The sequence below is a fragment of the Ammospiza nelsoni genome, chromosome 4 (assembly GCF_027579445.1).
Source record: "Ammospiza nelsoni isolate bAmmNel1 chromosome 4, bAmmNel1.pri, whole genome shotgun sequence".
NCBI lineage: Eukaryota > Metazoa > Chordata > Aves > Passeriformes > Passerellidae > Ammospiza > Ammospiza nelsoni.
Genome location: NC_080636.1, coordinates 11,901,798 through 11,920,648, shown reverse-complemented (window position 1 = coordinate 11,920,648; position 18,851 = coordinate 11,901,798). Strand labels below are relative to the sequence as shown.

Genomic DNA, 18,851 nt, shown 5'->3' with positions numbered 1-18,851 from the left:
AATACAATTAAATACAAAAATACAGAGAAGGAAATAACAAAATATAATGGTAAATATTTAAATAGAGTTGACCACTAAGATCTTGAAGGTTTTATTACTCCCAGCTGAGAGTGTAAATGGATCAGTTACTTGCACAAGCTAAGCAACAAAATTGTCTTAACTTGGCAATGCCAAGTGGTAAGAACGAATAAAACAACAGTAACTGAATCATATCCTAATTCATCCTGATGCTTCCTTCTGATTCACAGCTTTTCAGCTGCAGCAGTTTCCAACCTGTATATTCAAATGGAAATAATACACCAAAAATTGTGTTTTATTAAGAAACCATTTTGCTTGGGCCATCTCTTACCCCAGGTGACCTAAAGGAGTTAAAGGCATGTGTCCCCAGCCTTCCCAGGCATGTGCTGTAGTGGATTACATGGAGCATAAACCAAGGACAGAGAAACACTGCCAAATATTTGTTATGCCTAATATTCATGTACATTTATCTAATCTCCTATATAATACAGGCTGACAGAACAAACAGGCCAGCTGAAGCTAATCTGTGTATGTTCTTAGTGTATGTAAATAGTCTTTTTCTCAGTTTGTTTCCTTAAAGTATGGAGCCTGCAATTATCTCACACAGGGACAAAGGCATGACATGTTACTTAGTACTTTTAATAACGACAAATTCAGTCCTGGTGACAAGGGAGTTTAAACCTGCCTGGCTATAAGCTGCAGAGTAAGATTTTCCAAGAGAAATCTTTTGTCCTATGGGCTCACTCATTTTAAACCTCTCTACTTGTTCTGTCCTGGCCCCCCTCAAAAACAGAATTTCTTCTGCAGTCATTCATTAAATCACTTTCTGAAGACTGTTCTTCAGGTACTAAACCAGATAAATTAATTCCACTATTAGAAACACTAAATGTGAAAACCGGGACTTGAGGAGAGAACAAAAACAAACCAAAATAAAAGCCCAAAAACTAAACCAAGAACCTACAAGGCACATCTCTGCATTTCATTAACATTAAACTTCAAATAAACATCTGAGAAACTGTTGATACAGTTGATTGCACATCATCTTCATGTCATGGTTAAATCATTGTATTTTGAGAATACAGCAGCTATCTAACTAGAATGGGAGATTCTGAGATTAAACAGTCTTTTTCTTCTACTCCTCCTCTAACAATTTTTCATGTTTTGACAAGAATAAAATGTCACCCAGATTTTCCTGGGACTTTTTTTTGTCTGATCTTCTCTGTTTAACTTAATTTGACATGCCTGTAATACCTATTTAAAACTGTCTCTCCCTCTGTCTAATACCTCAGCCTTTAACAGATGGATATTTTCTCCTGCACGTAGTTACAGGCAGAGCATCTAAGAAAAATACAGTGCATATGGTACAGGGTGAAGTAGCGGTTGAAGCAGTGGTTCAGCAAAATCAGAGAGCAAAACTAACTAGTCACAAAAATGCTTTAAAAATAAAAAAGGAAATGGGAAGGAAAACCTGGGATTAGGATGCTTCAAGATGGCATGGAGAGCTTATTGGATTTATCAGCTATCTGGGCTATGTCTGTATGCTGAAGGTCAAACTGGGTGCTTGACAACCACGTCTGAGCTCCATAGCTTGCAGGTGGAGGGGTCATGCTAGAGCTGTGCTATTTTGATGTACTTTGATGCTCCAAACTTCTGCTCATGGCTAAATGGAAACGCACCTCATTGTTTTTTGTGCCAAGACACAGCAAAGCTCTTTCCCCAGATGACTGTGTCCACCATGAAACAAATTGCATGTCCCCCAGGAAAATGGTGGCAGTAGATCTGGGGGCCTGTTGGTCCTCAAGGGATGTAGCTGGTCCTGCATGGCAAAGCAGGCAACTTCTGCTCAGAACCCAACCCTCAGCTGGACATCTATCCCACATTTGCAGCTGGGCAGACCTTCTCCTGTGAGGGTGAAAAGACAGTACATTTAAAAGCAGAACAGGAGTAAGGACTACCAAAGCAGGGTGAAGAACCAAGGGCTGTGTAATATTTGCATTTACCTAACCCAGCACAGCTAATTTGGCTTACAAGGGTAAGCCATTACTGGTTCAGTTGCAGTGCTGTGGAAATGCTGTGGTATGAGCAATACCTGTTAGAATGTCAGCCTCTGAAGCTTTCTCATCTGTGGTCTGTCTTTTTAAATATTCATGGCTTGCTTGCTCCAAACATACATGCTAGTCCAAATAACATTCATGTGATTGATGTAATCTCCAAAATTAAAAGGCATCTATTCACCGTGGCATGTGCTGCATCTAACTTTTACCCAGGATGTGACTATTTGCTCTCACATGAATTTCAGCAGGAGATAAAACCGAAAGCAATAAATAGCTAGAGATGGAGCCCTGAAGAGCCCAGGATTGGCAATGCAATGTCCTGCCAGGATATTGACCTTTTATTTTTTGTAATGAAAATAAAATGGCACTAAAAAAATGTGAAACTGTCATTTTAAAAGCATTTAATATCTCCAATCCCAATCTCTAGCTGTACCACCCAGTGTTTTAAAAATTTTTTGGCAATCATCCCCAGTGCCATTTCAACCCTTCCCATGTGTGCTCACAGCTTTCTGGTTCCCTGTGGGAATGGCAATCCTAGGTCTCACAAAAATGTGCCCAGGAACCCTGTGCAGAACTAATCATTCCTCTCTCTGAGGCTGTGGACAATGTCCCTGCTGCAAGGGGGGAAGTTCAGCCACATCCCTGTTTCATGCTAAACGTCCCTTCAGAGGCTTCTGCTGAAGGCTCTTTTGTTGGTGCTACAGGCACAGGAGGAAATGGACTTCAGATCACAACTTCATTGCATCCAAACTGCCACAAAACCACTGGATGATGGAAACTGACTCAGCTTGAATTCAGCCAAGGAACCTCAGGCTGAAAGTTTGTGCAGCCCCTTGCTGCTCCCCATACCAACCCCAGCATTGGCTTTCGACACCCGTATTTCTTGCACAGGGTTATTTGAATTTATTCCTTTGTAAATCATCTGCTTTATGCTTACATAATCACAATAGCAGCACTATCATTATCAAGCTGAATTTCATGTGGTACATGGCAATTTTATCGCTGTTTTAATAAACATTCTGCTGGTTGGAAATTCCATGAAGTAAAGCATTTTTCAAGTTAAATACCACTTTCTTAAGTATAAGGCTGCTAAGAGGGGCAGGCACACAGAAGCCTCACTAAAGATCTGATTGCCATGAAGGGTCCCTCACTACCCACTGGAAAGGCAGGTGAGGATTAATTCAAGCTGCAGAGGAAACACCAACATCCAGAGCTGTGCTACAGAGGAGCTCTGGGTCACTCTTTGTCCCTCCCAGGACCAGTACCTTTCCATGTGGGGTCCTTCTCTCCCTCTGTCCCTGGCCAGTTTCCAGCATGGAGCCAGCGGTTCATCACCTCACTAACAACCCCAGCAACAAAGCCAACTGGAAAGGGTCAGTCCTAAGGGAAATGCTAATGCCATACTGCCTCCAAATCACACCAGCTAAATTTAGTTTGAATATTTCTTCTAATACAAAGATAAAGCAGCAAAGAATGTGATACCTTTCTGTTGTGAAGCTTTCCAGGCATGATTCATCATTAATTTCTGACAGCATTTAAATGTCCTTTCTTCTCCTGCTAAGTAATATTATATATAATGCCCATTTGATACTTAGAGATTTATAGGTTCATGCATAATAACATTTTTTCCAAAGTTTTACAAAGCCCTTAATTCTCTCTAGTCTTAACCCGGCCCTTCCCAACACAGCAAATTCAACCTGACTGCCTAACCCATTCTTCATGTTCTAGTCCAAAACTGACAAGACAAATGGAAAACAGAAGAAAGGAAAGTGAAAAAGAGCCCTTCTGGATATCACTGGGAGCACTCTCTCCTGTAGTGAAGCAGAAGAAAGTGAGACAAGGCACGCAGCTTTTATCCACTCTTGCAGAAAACCCTGGTCCACAAGCAGACTGCCATTCAGCACTGGAAGCACTGTCTTCTGCTGAACAATCACTGGAGACAGAGCTGCCATGGATGATATTTCCCAAAAGACATCTTAACCTGCAAAACACAACTGGAGCCAAAAAAACCAAATAATCCAGGTTCCATTTCTCCTCCTGAGATACTAATAGTTCGTATTTACTGTAACAGAAAGTGAGATTAAAAATCAAGAGAGAGGTATTCATGTCAAGCAGGAAGTGAATCAGACCCTCAGATTATCCTATTAAACACAAAAACCTGGGAAAATGCTGTCAGGAAACAGCATAATACAGGAGGTAAATATAGCATGTTAGGCTTGCATTGAAAGGGAGGCTTGAAAAATAAAACCAGCATTGCACAAAGATCTGATTAGTTCTCCAGCTTCTATTCTTAGACAATCAAGGCACAGATATGACCAAGTTAATGTATTCTGTACAGTCTGAAGACACCATCTTTCAAATATTCAACTTTACTACCATCATTCACTAAGGTGACTTTTCATGAATGACTAAAAAAAAGCAGGTCCTACACACTTGGATAATTTGCATATGCTAATGTACTGTATTTAGAGATGCTGCAGGAAATTTCAAAGAGTTTATGCACCGGTCAGAGTAAATACCTGAGCTACAGCTACAGATTTGGCATCATTATTGCAGGTCACAATGTTTCTCCTTGTTGGCGAGTTGATGTAGTTTTTCTGCACTGAGTGCCTCATGCTGGATGATGCCTCAGCCCACCAGGAGAGCCAATGGTGTGGGCTCACCAGTGCCAGCACCAGGCCTACTGCCACCAACAGAGGGAGGGGGATACAGCCCCACAGGCTCCCTGCTAAATCCCTCCTTTAGCCTTTCAGTGTACGGCACACAGAGAGCAGAATCCTTTTCTTTTGATAAATTGGGGGTTTTGAACTAGGTCGAGCCGGTTCCTGTGAGTTGCGGCATGTGGCACTCCAGGCTGCAAAGCCTCTGCCACCAAGAGTCACCAGCACCCACCACTGGGACCACCCAGCCCTGCTGTCCTGCCCCAGGGTCACCCTCCTCCTGTGCAGCCAAGGGAAAACTGGGTTTAATGGAGATTCACCCTCCCACTGCTGCCACTGAGCAGTCTGCCCACCTCTCACACACACAGTGAGTCCAACAGGTGAGTCTGGCCACTCTTTGTTAGCTCCCCCAGTAATCTATCCCCTTCCCAAAGAGCTGGTGCAGGATACAGGGTCATATCTGGATATACTGACCGGGCATTTTACTGCCATTGCATGTGAGCAAAAAACACAGCCTTTCTCTGATATCAAATCCCAGTATTACTGAGGGAAAGTTTCCTGTGAATATTGGTAAAAGTATGGTCTTGCTTTAACAAAAGAGCTAATAAAACCCAGACATGTAGAATTTTTCCATATTTTCAACAAAAAATGAGCAATTAACTGCCCATTTTCCTGCTTTGTTTCCTACTTTACAGTTTTCTTTACTACCTTTTTTTTTTTGTTAAGAGAGGGGAAGGGAAGGCAAAGCCCAAAGAACACAAGCTGAAATACTTTATTTGGGGTTGCCAATTCAAGGGACTTAATAGTTTCATATTTTGATGAAGTAGTTTTTTTTTAATGAGGCATTAAAAACGTATTTATCAGAACTATCAATTTTCAGACACAGAATATGACCTGTAGTTTTCAGCCTATGTAGTCATGACTCAATGGTTTAACCATCTCTTCCATTGATAATCCCTGAGTCTTCAGTACAATTAACAACAAATGACCAAAATGTAACTGAAAAAACTCCTCTATGTTCTCTTTGCACAAGTATTACAGCTTCAGTTCAGCATAGACAAGGTTTCTGGTGGGTTCTTTTATTATGTGGTCCCTCAGTAAAATTCAATCCTCACTTTACTGCATACCAGGCAAAATCTGTTTGCTGATCTTCAGGGTATTATGCAAAGCATTTGGAGAGAATGACAGGAGAGAGAGACTGAATTTTGAGGCATTTGTTTGATCTATTGCTTTGATGATTTAGGCTGATTTGTATGATGGGTTTGGGTTGTGTGCTATGGTTTGCATTTTATGCAGTACTTTTCTACGGCTGGATTCTCAGTGATGTTCAGTGTCCTGCATCTCTTACTATGACACACAGATTTCAAATGAATGAAAAATTCCAACATTTAGCACCTGCTCTCTGGCAACTCATACCAGAATTTAAATAAGAACTGCACTGGCTGCATTTGAGGGCACTGACCACTTCAAAATCTGGTCTTAAGCTTAGGTTTATGCGAATTTAAGCATCAAACCAACATTCTGAATCCCATCTGGGGAATCCAAAAGAAGATAGAGTAGTTTTCCATATGTGCCTGCTATGTGGTCTCAGGAATCGCTCTTCTATGAATAGAGAACGAAAAGTCTTGGCCTATCTATTTTAAACAGCTGATAAATAAAGAAGGGGCATAAAAAAAAATAGAAACGCTTTCAAGATTGATTCTCTGACTCTTGCAAAAAACCCTCGCTTCTTATTTTTCATATTTATTTTTATAACTTCTTTTCTTCTTCGCCTTCTGTTCCTTAATATTAAGTTGGAAGCAAAGTGTTCTTTTGGTCAAAAGCTATTGTTAGCATGACTTTTACAAATCTAAACAGATGGGATGGAGTAGTCTCCTTTTTGGAGAACTGATTTACTGCTGGATCACTGAGAAAGAGCATCTCTATTCAAAGAGCTGCACTTCTAAGTCAATGCCAGGCTTCATTACTAAATTCCATGTTTAGCTTAAGACGGTTCCACATAGTCATATCCCTGCAGAAGCATATCTCTCATGCTGCTAAAAGCAGTAAAATAAGAGAAAAACCTGCTAATCACCTGAAAATGAGGGGCATCAATCTATACAACTTAGTTTACAAGGCTTTCGCAAAAGAAAGCAGTCACCAGAGTAAACATCTGTGATCAAACACTAATTTAGCACCAACTGAAAATTGATTTCAAATCATCTCTTTGCCACTGTAATTGATTAAAAGCCAAATGAAAATTGATAACATGATTTTCTATTTTTGAGTGTGTATGTGGCACAAACTCTCAAGAGCTCTATTGGCTTCATATATTGACTTTTTTCCAAATAAAGCCTCTTAAGAGTACATTAGGCAGGCCACTACTAAACTTAAAACACAGCCTAATTACAACAACACATGGCATTAAAACACTCTTGAGACTGTTGAACTTTGGTGTAAAAACTAAATTATGAGGAGAACTTTGAACTCAAGTAAAGCAACAAAATGCATGAACTATTCCATTCTTGCTGAGGTTTTTTTATGATGAAGGAAGCTGAGTGCTTCACTCTTATTTTACTTTTCATGTAAAACTTCCTTAACATTTTATTAATTCTTCTCCAGACTGAGTGCCACATACTACTGCTCTTTCCTAGTGTAAAGGTGCTTTTTTTTTTTTTTGCAGGTTACAGCTATATGTATCTTTTTTTCTTTAACAGATTATTTTCTGCATCACAGAGCAATTGCCATTTTGTATCGACCCTTGAAGGGAATGTAGCTAACAGAGAACTAAAATGTTATTTCATCTACTCTATGGACAGTGATTTTTTTAATATCACATGTAAATCCAACAAAAAAAAAGGTCTTCTGTCCCAGAAATATGTTTGCTTTATTATTGCATATTCCTAACTGGACTGAAAATGGGAGCAGAAATGTCTTGCAAAGAACATCAATTACACTAATTCAAATTTTCAACTTCTTCTCTATCAATGGGACTATGAATAGGTATGAGAAATGGAGACAAAAGCATATCAGATGTCACATTTATGAAGAAAGAAAATTCCATCCCTTATTAAACCATAATACAAGAAAACCAAAAAAAAAAATAGTAAATAGACTCTTTAAAAGAAACATTTTCAAGGTTTTCCAAATGCCTTCTACTTACAGTTAAGATATGTTACACCACCACAGCCATGCCACTGGCCAGGGATCTACATGCAGGTCAAACAGAAACCTGTGGCAGAGAGGTCCTCTGTCCTGCCTCAGGAGGACAACAGGAGGAATAAAATCTCAACTGCAGATTTGAATTTTGGCTGCTTGCACTGATCAGAAGAGAAATGGGGAATCCGCAGATGAAAGAGATCCCATACCAGATGGCAGCAGTAAATCAGTAAATAGCTCAGAAAGAACTGAAACGGGAGAAGGAGGCTTTCACAGCTTTTGAGGTGGACTGGCTAAACTTAGAAGAAACTGAGGTTTGAAGACAGAGCCAACGTGGTGCTGCTGAGTGCAATGGTCAGCTACGGGCTGTGAATGATGCTGTCATTGCAGCAATTTTTACTTTAATCCTAAAAAGATGGAAAGAAATATAACCATTTGATACCAGAAAGAAAAAACCAAAAAAACCCAAACAAAAAACCCAACAAAAACTCCCAAAAATCAAAACAAACAAACACCAACCAAAACAGAATAGAAACACCAAACAAAAAAAAACCAAAAAACCACAGCTCATCACTAATGTTGTGGAGTTTTGCACAGTTAAGGTTCCAACAAAAGCATCAATGGAGATTCAGTCAGAGATGAGTTCCAGAACAACAGCATCACTTAAAACTCTCCATGACTATGATGCCTACAAAAAACTGGCAGAGTTAAGCTGCTGGTGAACTGGTACTGACATCCATCATGCCTCTAACGTGCTTATTGCTTCCCCACATTCACAGCTTCCTCATAGTTCCACCCTAACCTTCTCTGCGCTTGTTTCCTCTGGCTACTGGGCAAAGGCTGCTCTCAGGGGCTATGGGCACAGGACCACAGAGGCATTCAGTCCCTGGGGTGCCTTGGCAGCACAACTCTCCAGCATGAGCTCAAAGAGCATCTCCAAGTGACTGAATAGGAGAGCAGATCTCCCCCAGTCCCTGTGTCCAGCACTGAACCCCACAAACACCCTGGCTGCTGCAGCGAGGCTCTTTGATCACTGTACCACAGCACCTGCAAAACTTGCAGAATTCAGGAGGGGCTCTGTGAGAAATCAGATGCAGGTTTTTCCAAAGTATCCACATATATCAGAAAAGCACAAGCTGGGCAATGGACAGCTGAATTCAACACTGATTTGGGCTGCATGGTTATTTTCAACAAAAACATGCTGTGCCTAAACTGCAATGTGTCACCAAAACCTGCAGAAAGTTTTGAAGGTTGGACAAACTGTTGTGAGTAGGATAGAGGTTTTGTATTCCATACAGGTAGAGCTTAAGGCAACCAAAATGTAATAAAGTGCCTTAAAGGTTGGAACTTCCACAGCTACAAGGCATATTCCATTACTCCCAAGCAGGGCCAGCAGGAATTTGAGTTTATAGCATGTCCTGGACCATTCATTCCTCACCTCTGCAAGCAGCTGCCCTGCCCTCTGCTCCCACTACCTACACAGGCAAGTAAGCACATTAGCTGATAATTTCAGAGGTAAAAACAGAGTTTGCACATGCAAATGTCATCACCTGTCTATTCAAGTAGGGCAACTCACACAGACTTTAATGTCTGTGTCCGTTTTCACATTTGCACCATCATTTACCTTGGCTCTCAACAATTATTATTCAGCATTTCAAGTGCCATCTGTGCTGCTGGATAAGTAAATGCCTTCAAGTATACTGAAAACTGATTTTCTGAAGTTCTACCTTGTACGGGCACAGTCATAATCAGAAAGATGTTCTCTACAGATGCTGACATGTATTTAGCTGTTTTTCCATAGGGATTGGTGTATTTAAATTTGAAATATTTATATCCAAGTTACCAAACAGCAAACAGGCACAGATAATGAAGGGAAATCACTGCATCACAAAAAGAACTTGTTCTCTGTGGATCAAATTCAAATCCACACACAAGGGAAACATTCACTTGCTCAAGGAGTAATTTAGTCTTATAATAGTTAACTGTATCTTGAGACAAAACCCCATTAAATAAGAGAAAATACCTGTAAGTTTAATGTGCAAATGCCTCAACACTTCTTGACATCTACATCAGTCGTCATTAAAATGAAAATGTGAACTATAATGACTGATATCCACAAGACACATGAAGCTGACTATTCTAAGATGCTTGGTGACAGTTTAAACTAGTCAAAGTGACACATGGGAACAGATCCAGACTAACAAGTCTCTGCCCAACATCTTAGTGTAAATGTCAGCATGGAAGTAGAGTCTGTGAAAAAATATTTTTAAAAGACTTTTTCCCCCCTTTAAAAATCAATCATTAACCACTGTTTGCTAATAAGTCATGTTTTCTTTTCAACTAAAATCATAGCTAGTTGTATCTTAGAGGGATAAAGCCATACAAGCACATAAAAAAAACCCCAAACCTAAGTTGCAAACATAGGTAAATACTATACAGAAAGTTTTCTAAACAAAAAAAAAAAAAACTGAAGGGAAACCACAACACATGGACAGCTCTGAAGTATTTCAAGTCACTGAATGGATAGACCATGATAAAGCAACAAAGTGGGACACTCCTTCAGTTTCCTCTCCTGATGCTGAACAGCATTCCTGTTCCTGACTGCGGTGACATTATTTCTATGACAGGCCTGACAATGCAAGGCACTGCCAAAGTCACTCAGACAAAGCCAGCAATCCATGGATTGGGCACCTGAAAGGTTTAGTGAATGAGAGAGGTGGGTTAATACAACATACACACCAGGACCTGGGCAGATCTGATGCTGTCTGGAGCCTGTGAAAGACTTGAAGTAAGAAGTAAAGTGAGAGAGAAACATTCCAACACACCCCACATGGCAGGATGCCTTTCCCAGTGGAGATCCACCACCTCCAGCACATCCCAGCAGCTGCTCTTCCCCAGGAAGGAGGAGAGGAGCTGAGAGGCTGCAGGGAAGGCCCTACCATGTCCTCCACTGTCCTTCTTCTCCCCACTCACCTCGAGCCAGAGCTCTGCACAGTTTAATACCAAACCACACATGTGCAATTCTATTAGCCAGCCTAAAGCACTGGCATTAGATAAGCCTGTGCTCTGAATCCAGTCACTAAGACACTGCCAACAAGCTCAGAGGCTCAGAGCCTCTTTTCTATGCAGGTCCATTTGGCCTGGAAATAGCATACATATACACTGACTTGAGCTCAACAAAGAATGTTAATTTGGGTCAGTGAACTACCACTAATTGAATTCTAATAGATGTCACCATAACTCAAGTGCTCCAGCTCTCTCAAGCAAAATGGTAGAAGACTGAAGCAGGCACTTCTGCAGCACCAGGGGAGAGAAAGCCTGTCCTTCAGCTGCTTGGTTTCTTCCCTTTCCAGTTTTAACTACTGCTCAGATGTAATAAAAAGCAAACGAGACGCTGGTTTGACAGCTCTCTCAAAAGATCTTAAAGAGTACATTTTAGGTTTTAAAGGTGATGCTTGTTCTTTCCAAAACTGAACAAATCTTGAGCTACTCCATACACAGACATAGCTGCAAGGATTTTGAATACACTTTAAAAGCATAACACACTAGCTCCCAGACCCTCTTTCCCAAGATTACTTATTTGAAACCCACTGTTTTGAATTCTTTTTGCTCAAAGGCAGCACCCCTGCAATGTGTAGGAGTAGTAACCCCAAAGCACAATTTTTTCTAAGGCTTGTGGATCCTGGCAGTGTGGAGATGCTACTGGCCAAGCTGCACAGAGATGAACACCTGAACACCCAGGCACTAGGAGGGCTGTATTGAGAAGGAAAAGGGAGTTTATTTTAGCTGAGGTAAGCTGAGTGTGATTCACACTAGCTTAACCATGGCAATATGCTCCTTCTTACAAGGCTCATCTAAAGTAAGAGATTTACAGTCACCAGACTATGAAGGTGCTGGTTTGTGCCTTGGTTAAGACAGAGCAGAAAACACAAGGTAGATTTTCCACTGGCTTGCATCCTCTATAGTCAGTCACCCCTGTGCAAAATGGATGTGAAACTGCTGCAGAAGGACAATGGTGGCAGTTTGCACAGCAACAAGTAGTGACACGAGGGGCAGGCTGGTGGAAAATCAGACCCTGTGAGTTCTGTCCTCTAGGCAGGTCTGTGATAGCATCTGGTCAAACTAGTGATGCTCACCAAAAATATTATGCAACTCCAAATGTATGGACTCCAAATGTAAAAAAACTCCAAAACTGAAATGTCAACTTAAATTCACTTTGCATGGTCATACAGGACAGGGAGTTACACCTCCAAGCACTTAGCTGAATCTCAAGAGTGTAGGAGCCAAATGAGCACAGAAAATATTTGAGTAGGTGGGAGGGGAAGAAAAGAACTTCTATTTTATTTGCTGAGCAGAAAAGAAAAATCAAACCTAGCAGATTAAAGATACATAGCTTCAAACAGGCACTGCAGAATCTTTTCAGAAAATCATCCTTTCTCACTCCTCTGCCCTTTAGCCACATGGCATCACAGAGAGAAACAAAGCAGAGAGGCAAATCTGACAGATTAATTCTCAATTTGGAGCAGTAGGTAAAAGCACTAAACCTATATTCAGGGGGACACATGCATGCACACAAAGACCATTGCTATAAAAAAGACTTCATGGAAGGACAAAGTTGTATGGGGGGTACACGACAAAGTTTTTGTAGCAGGGAGGGGCGACAGGGATGCCGGTTCTGAAATGCAGCCAGAAGCTTCCCCCACATCACACAGAGCCAGTGCCTGCTGGCTCCAGGAGGGACCCTCTGCTGACCAAAGCAAGCCTGCCAGGGACAGCTGTGGCATCTTTGGGATAACATAGTTAAGAAGGGGGTAAAAGCTGCTGTGCAACAGCAATGGGAAGAGAAGTGAGAATGCAGAATGAGAGAAAGAGTTCTGCAGACACCCAGGTCAGTGAAGGAGTGGGAGGAGGAACTCCAGGTGCCAGACAAGATTCCCCTGCAGCCCATTGAGCAGCCCATGGAGAAGCAGCTGTGCCCCAGAGGCCCATGGAGATCTCCAGGGGTACAGAGAGCGACCTGCAGTCCCTGGAGGTGCCCACAATGGAGAGGGTAGATGCCCAAAGGAGGTTGGAAACCTTTGGAAAGCCCCCTCTGGAGCAGGTTCTGGCAGGGCCTGTGGAAGAGTGGAGAGAGCAGCTCATGCTGAAGCAGGTTTGTGGGCAGGACTTCAGAGATCCCTTGGGGGATCCCTGCAGGAGCAGCCAGGACTGCACACCATGGAAGGGACCCAAGTTGAAACAATTTGTGAAGAACTGCAGCCCAGAATTTGGAGACGTTCATGGAGGACTATTTCCTGTAAGAGGGACCTCACACTGGAGTAGGGTGGAGTGTGAGGAGTCTTCCCTCTGAAGAGGGAAGAGCAGCAGAGAAATATATCTGATGAACTCACCACAACCCCAATTCCCTGTCCCCCTGTGCCACTGTGGGGGTGAGGTAGAGAATCTGGGACTGAATTTGGCCCCAGGAAGAAGGAAGCGATGGGGAAAAGTTTGTTTTAAGATTTGCTTTTACTTCACATTATCCTACTCTGAAAGATTTGGTAATAAATTAAGCTAATTTCCCCACTTTGAGTCCGTTTTGCCCTTAACAGTAATTGGTGAGTCATTTCTACCTGTTCTTATCTTGACCCAGGAGTCTTTTGTTATATTTCTCTTCTGAGCTGAGGAGGAAAGTGATACCTGGCATCCAGCCACAGCCAACCCACAACAAACGTGATGCCTGGAATGGCTCTGAGTTATTCCCAACTAGAGAACCATCCCTTGGTGGGACATAGGCAACTGGTTGTCACCTAGGGAATGACCTGATTTTGCAGTTTGCATCAGAGGTATCAGACATGGATCCTGCAAAGATTTCTGGTTCCCCAGAGAGCAGGAAGAGCACCCTGCTCACACCAGGCCTCTCTAAGTCCTTAGCACCTCTCCCTCTGGAGATAACCTTAGCCCATGTGTGTTAGGGCTGGCAAGCACTGAGAGTGCGGGTCCCCCATCCCAAAGGGAGCTCTGTGCCACCAGCCACTCTGTGGTGGCATGGGACCGTCAGAAAAGAACACAGCACTGGCTTCTGAGGAGCCACCCTACACACAGCCTGCAGTGTGTCCCCACTGTGAGACACAAACATAGCAAAGGCCAGTAAATTCAAAAAGGGTCCACCTTTGTAACACTGCCTAGAGTTAGCAAGACAGAAACACCAAATAAGACAGTATTCTTCCAAATTCTGCTGTGTCTTTCTGATATGCCACAATTTAAAGTATATTTACTGAAAAACACAGCCATGGTAAGCAGCACCAGAGACATTACAGAAATTAACCCTGGCCTCTCCCACACTGTTATATTTCCTGTGTTATTAATCCCATACCATCCTGTTCTTCTATTCTGTTATCCCTTATATTTTCCATCTTCATGTATCCCTTTTGGCCAGCTCCCACAACCATCAGTTCAAGTGTCTTCCCTTCCCATCACCCATTTTATACACCCTTCAGTTAAACTTCCCTATCTGTGTGAAAATGAATAGCCCTCAACTAACTACAGATAATATTCTTTAATGAACAGGTCATATAAATTTGTTTATTCCAGTAAAAAACTCATGGCTTTTCCCAACTGCCTCACACAATGAGCTCTTCTGCAGCCAGTGTCCACCAGTAGTCAGTGGGCTCATTTCTGCATTACTGCAGTAAAGACAGATGTAAAACTGAGATCTCAATCATCTGCAGCTTCAAAAAAAAAGTTCTGGCAGTTTTCAGAGGAACAGTTTTAAGCAGCCCTGCTGCACAAATGCTGGCTTCCCTTAACTTTTACTGCCATTTCAAGGGGACCTGTAATATTTTGTCCTGAGCTGTTACACATCACTGCAGAGTTCAGCTGAATAGCTGTCATATTCTGCACCAACACAGGAGGTGTCTCCGTGGAGAATAAGATAATCCTTATGTGTCATTTCTATATTAATTTAAATAATTTGTAAAGCTCTTTGGGACTCTGTAAGATGAAAGAAGCTACATAAATGTAAAATATATCACCATTATTGCTGTTTTCCAACCAGCATCTCCCATTATGTAGTTGGTATTTTTCTCCCATAGTGTATGACCTTGTATTTTATCTAAATTAAATCTCATCTTGTTAATTTTTGCACAGTTCTTTAAACTCTCAATATCCTTTTGTTATCTCTTTCTCTCTCTGTGCCTTCCACTGTGTTTATGATCCCTCTTAATTTGGCATCATCTGCAAATTGTATTGCTCTATATATTGTTTAGGAAAGTATTAAACAATATTGTGATCAGCACTGACCCTTGTGAAACCTCCCCTGATATTTTTCCTAAATTGACATTTTTAACGTTTATTATTAGGTACAAGAGGACACAAGAAGAAGTAACAAGCAGCAATTAAGGAAAGGAAACTACAAACTGTCACAAAAAAACTCTGACAGTGAAATCTATCAGAATGTACAACAGCTTCCCAAAGGAAGTGTTGAAAATCCCAATACTTACTAAAAAATACATTAATAGTAAATAAAACACTAAATAATAAAAACACTTAGCACATGGTGTATATACTGCTTGTCAGGTTCAAGCCTATTCACCAAAAATAGCTAGCTTGGGGAAATGGTGAAAATTCTAGAAGACAAAGCACCCAAGTATATTTTCTTTTCCTTTTTGCATATGTAACAGCCTCTCCCCAAGCAGCGTGACTCAGGGACAAAGCATTCCTGCAAATAAACCTGCGCTACCAAGGGGATTCGTGTGTGCCTGAGAAGAGGACAGCATGACCTAGCACTTTTCATTTCTGTGCTGCTGTACCCTACACATCCACTATACACACTCCACGGGATAAGCTCTCAGTCACCAAAACCCACCTTTACAAATCCCTGTTCTCTTGAATTTTTTTTTTATACTTTTTCTTTCTCTGTTTTTTCTTTTTTTTTTTTGATACAATAAACATAGAGGGTAATTTCAACCTGCTGGCAAAAGATAGGACTAAATCCCTTGTGAAGTCAGCCTTGAGAATCGACATTTTGAGACTCAACAACTGCCAGGAAGACTCCTCTCAACAGTGTTAGTTAATCCATTTATTCTCTCCAGCCAGCGAGGAAATAATGAAAGCAGGGCAAGTCTCAAACCTGTGCCTGTATTCAGGAGAGATCTCAGGACCAAATCCACTGGCATGAGGGGAACTCTGAGCCTGCTAATGGATATACTACACCAACATCTGGCCCCCCTGTCCTTTGACTGAAGCAATTAAGAGAGATCTTGGACCAAAGAACTGGGCACTGGGAAGCATAAAGACTTCTGCTACAGCATCTTCCAGGGCTGGATGAGTACTCTTCCATTTCAGCCCTCACATCTCAGCCCTTTCACCTGGGATGATCACCTTGTTCTCGAGCAGCAGCAACCCCAGAAAGCACAGCCATTACCCACATGATCCAGCAGCCAGTCTGCATATACACTCAACCAGCCCTTCAAATTAAATTCTCACTCCCACATTCTGCAAACAGCCGGAAACCCCAACAAAAGTCTTGAGTTTAGTTAGACAATATTTCAGTTATCTTACTTCCTACTCCATTACAGCTTTCCACCTGGGAGTGTAAGTAACTCAGATGCTCCACCAAGCCATGGGCAGTTTAGAATATGATGAAGTTAAGTGTATTACTAGTATAATCCATCTCCACTCAATTGCTAGAATACTTAAAATTAAGCATATGGCTCAGTGTGTGCCACTGCTCACAGCCTGAGCACTTAAGCTCTTCAGAAGTTATGGCAGCCACTTGGTGGCTTGCTACCTACATTGCACTATGCGGTACCAACAGAGTTTATTTTTGGCTCTTACTAGAAAAGTCTGCTCCCCAAATAAAAAGTAAAAGTGCAGCAAAAAGTCTTATGCATCTCCAGTCCTTTCAAAGATTTAATAGTAAACATCAGTTGTAGTTCTTGTATTGCAAAAGTTGCGTACCTTCTTGGTGATTTCTCATGGTCATCGCCTCACAGCACTGACTCCTTCTTCACAGTACAAACAACAAACTCCAGCTCTCTCCTCACCCAGCTAACCCACTCTTTTGTAGCACTCATAGGACACAGCTGTGGCCTATTAAGGGCAGGCCTGTTCCTAATCTTTGGTGATTAGTACAGCTGCAATTCCTCAGGTGTGAGACTACCTTCTGCACTATCTTTATTTTCTTACATTCTATTCCTCCACAATCTGTAAAGCAGGATTTATATTCTAGGTGCAATTATGCAGATAGAGAAAAATAAGCAGGCTACAGGTGAGAACATGGAAACCTAGAACCACAGCATATGAGGAGCAAAAGAGAGCAAGAAAAGAGAGCCTAGCATGGGGCACAGCTACATGCTAGTATGGCTTGGATGATTAAAGAACAGAAAGAAGACTGAATACTCCAGGAACTACCCATCTCACTTGACAAAAAAAAAAAAAAAATTAAAAAAGGAGAAGAGTCGTGTTCCTACTTCTGCTACCAGGGAGAATTTCCATTAAGCTCTCCAAAAACGGACAAAAAAGGGGATGTAAAGATGGCTGGTCCAGGCATTCTGATGGAAGAATAAAGCTAGAAAATGGTGGAACTAGAAGGCAGGGGCTGAAAAGCTGAACAGCTGAAAAATAGAAGTATTTTGAGATATGCCACTGACCTACTATACTGCTTGGCACTCCTTGTAAACTCTGTCTTTGCTAAAAAAGGGTTGGCAAACATACACCATTCTATCCTAGACACTACAGGCACTCAAGTGAGAGCAGATGAACGCTTGTGCTTTCTGAAGCCATGTTATACTTTGATTTCCAGAGAATGAGCTGAGGGATGGAAGATTTCAGTGCCCTGGAAGACTGATCTGAACAGCCGCAGCCATGCAACCTCACTGACCTCTCCTGGAGTTCATGTGGGGTGAGAAATAGGTCCTGGTCACTGAGGAAAGAGGACAGTCACAATGGCATCTTGAAATCTTGCTGTCCTTGCAAGGCTGTAAGGCTGGGCTAGGCATAATGAATGGGTGCAATGCCTTTTCTGCTGCAGAAATCCAGTCAGCAAATTCCAGGTCGTGGTTACACTTCCAATCTTTTGGAATCCTTACAGTGCTGCCATCTTGTGTTTCCACCTGTGTCTCCCCACCTAAACCCCTGCTTTATTTAGTTCTGAATAGCTTTTCTACCCAGCTATGTAACAGGCACCACTAATGATTCAGAAGCCATTTACTCTGCAAGTATTTTTAAAAAGAAGATATTTTTTTCATTTCCATATATTACCTCAGGTTCCCTAGAAGTGTATGTGATAAATGTGCTGAATTTAAGAACTAATGCCACATTAGAAGGCATTGATTTTCCTTACAGTAAGATGAGCATCTTTGGGAGCTGGATAGAGGTAGTGAACTGAGCAGACACAGCATGATTCTGGCAAGGCGGAGCATTTGGGGAATTGCTCCCACAATAGGAAAAATTTGTTTTAATTAGTTTGGTTGGTGGTTCCCAAAGCAACGTGCTGTGAGTGGGAAGGAGAAATGAGGATGGGACTGTAAACAGCTTGTTGTGCTCTCAGCATCTGAGTCACAGCACAGAGAGAGAACTTGTGCTCCTGGCTTGAAGGCCAGAAGAGTCTTAGGAGCGTGGGGAGCTACAAGGGAGGTGATGTGTAGAAGTACTTTCCCTTTTACTTTACTCCTCAATTGCTTATAAGAGCAGATGAGGTTTTGCTTTCCTGGACAAGGGAAAAGATTCGAGGAAGAAAATAATAACAAGCAATTAGGGCAGCAAAAATATCCAGGAACAAAACTGACCAAAAATAATAAAATTTAAAAGTGAGTGAGAGAGATTTTGTCATTCTGTCTTAAATTATGTTGAGGAGGCTGAACTCAATTTTATTGAGAAATCAATTCTAATTTGGCACTCCACATGCTATCTGGCAGAGGACACAGGTAACATTCTCCATTGAAATCTGCCAGCTAATTTACTTCTGCTGACTTTACACTAGCAAACAGAAGCAGGAAAA

General features: G+C 41.7%; 1 long non-coding RNA gene across 1 annotated transcript; it reads right to left on the bottom strand.

The window, feature by feature from the left end:
• Window positions 1-643: 643 nt before the first annotated feature.
• On the bottom strand, window positions 644-16,831 carry LOC132072594 (uncharacterized). The gene is made up of 3 exons (XR_009418353.1): window positions 16,811-16,831; window positions 3,555-3,629; window positions 644-1,920 (listed from the first exon to the last, which is right to left on the bottom strand). It is a non-coding gene; the product is annotated as an uncharacterized LOC132072594 (long non-coding RNA).
• Window positions 16,832-18,851: the final 2,020 nt, after the last annotated feature.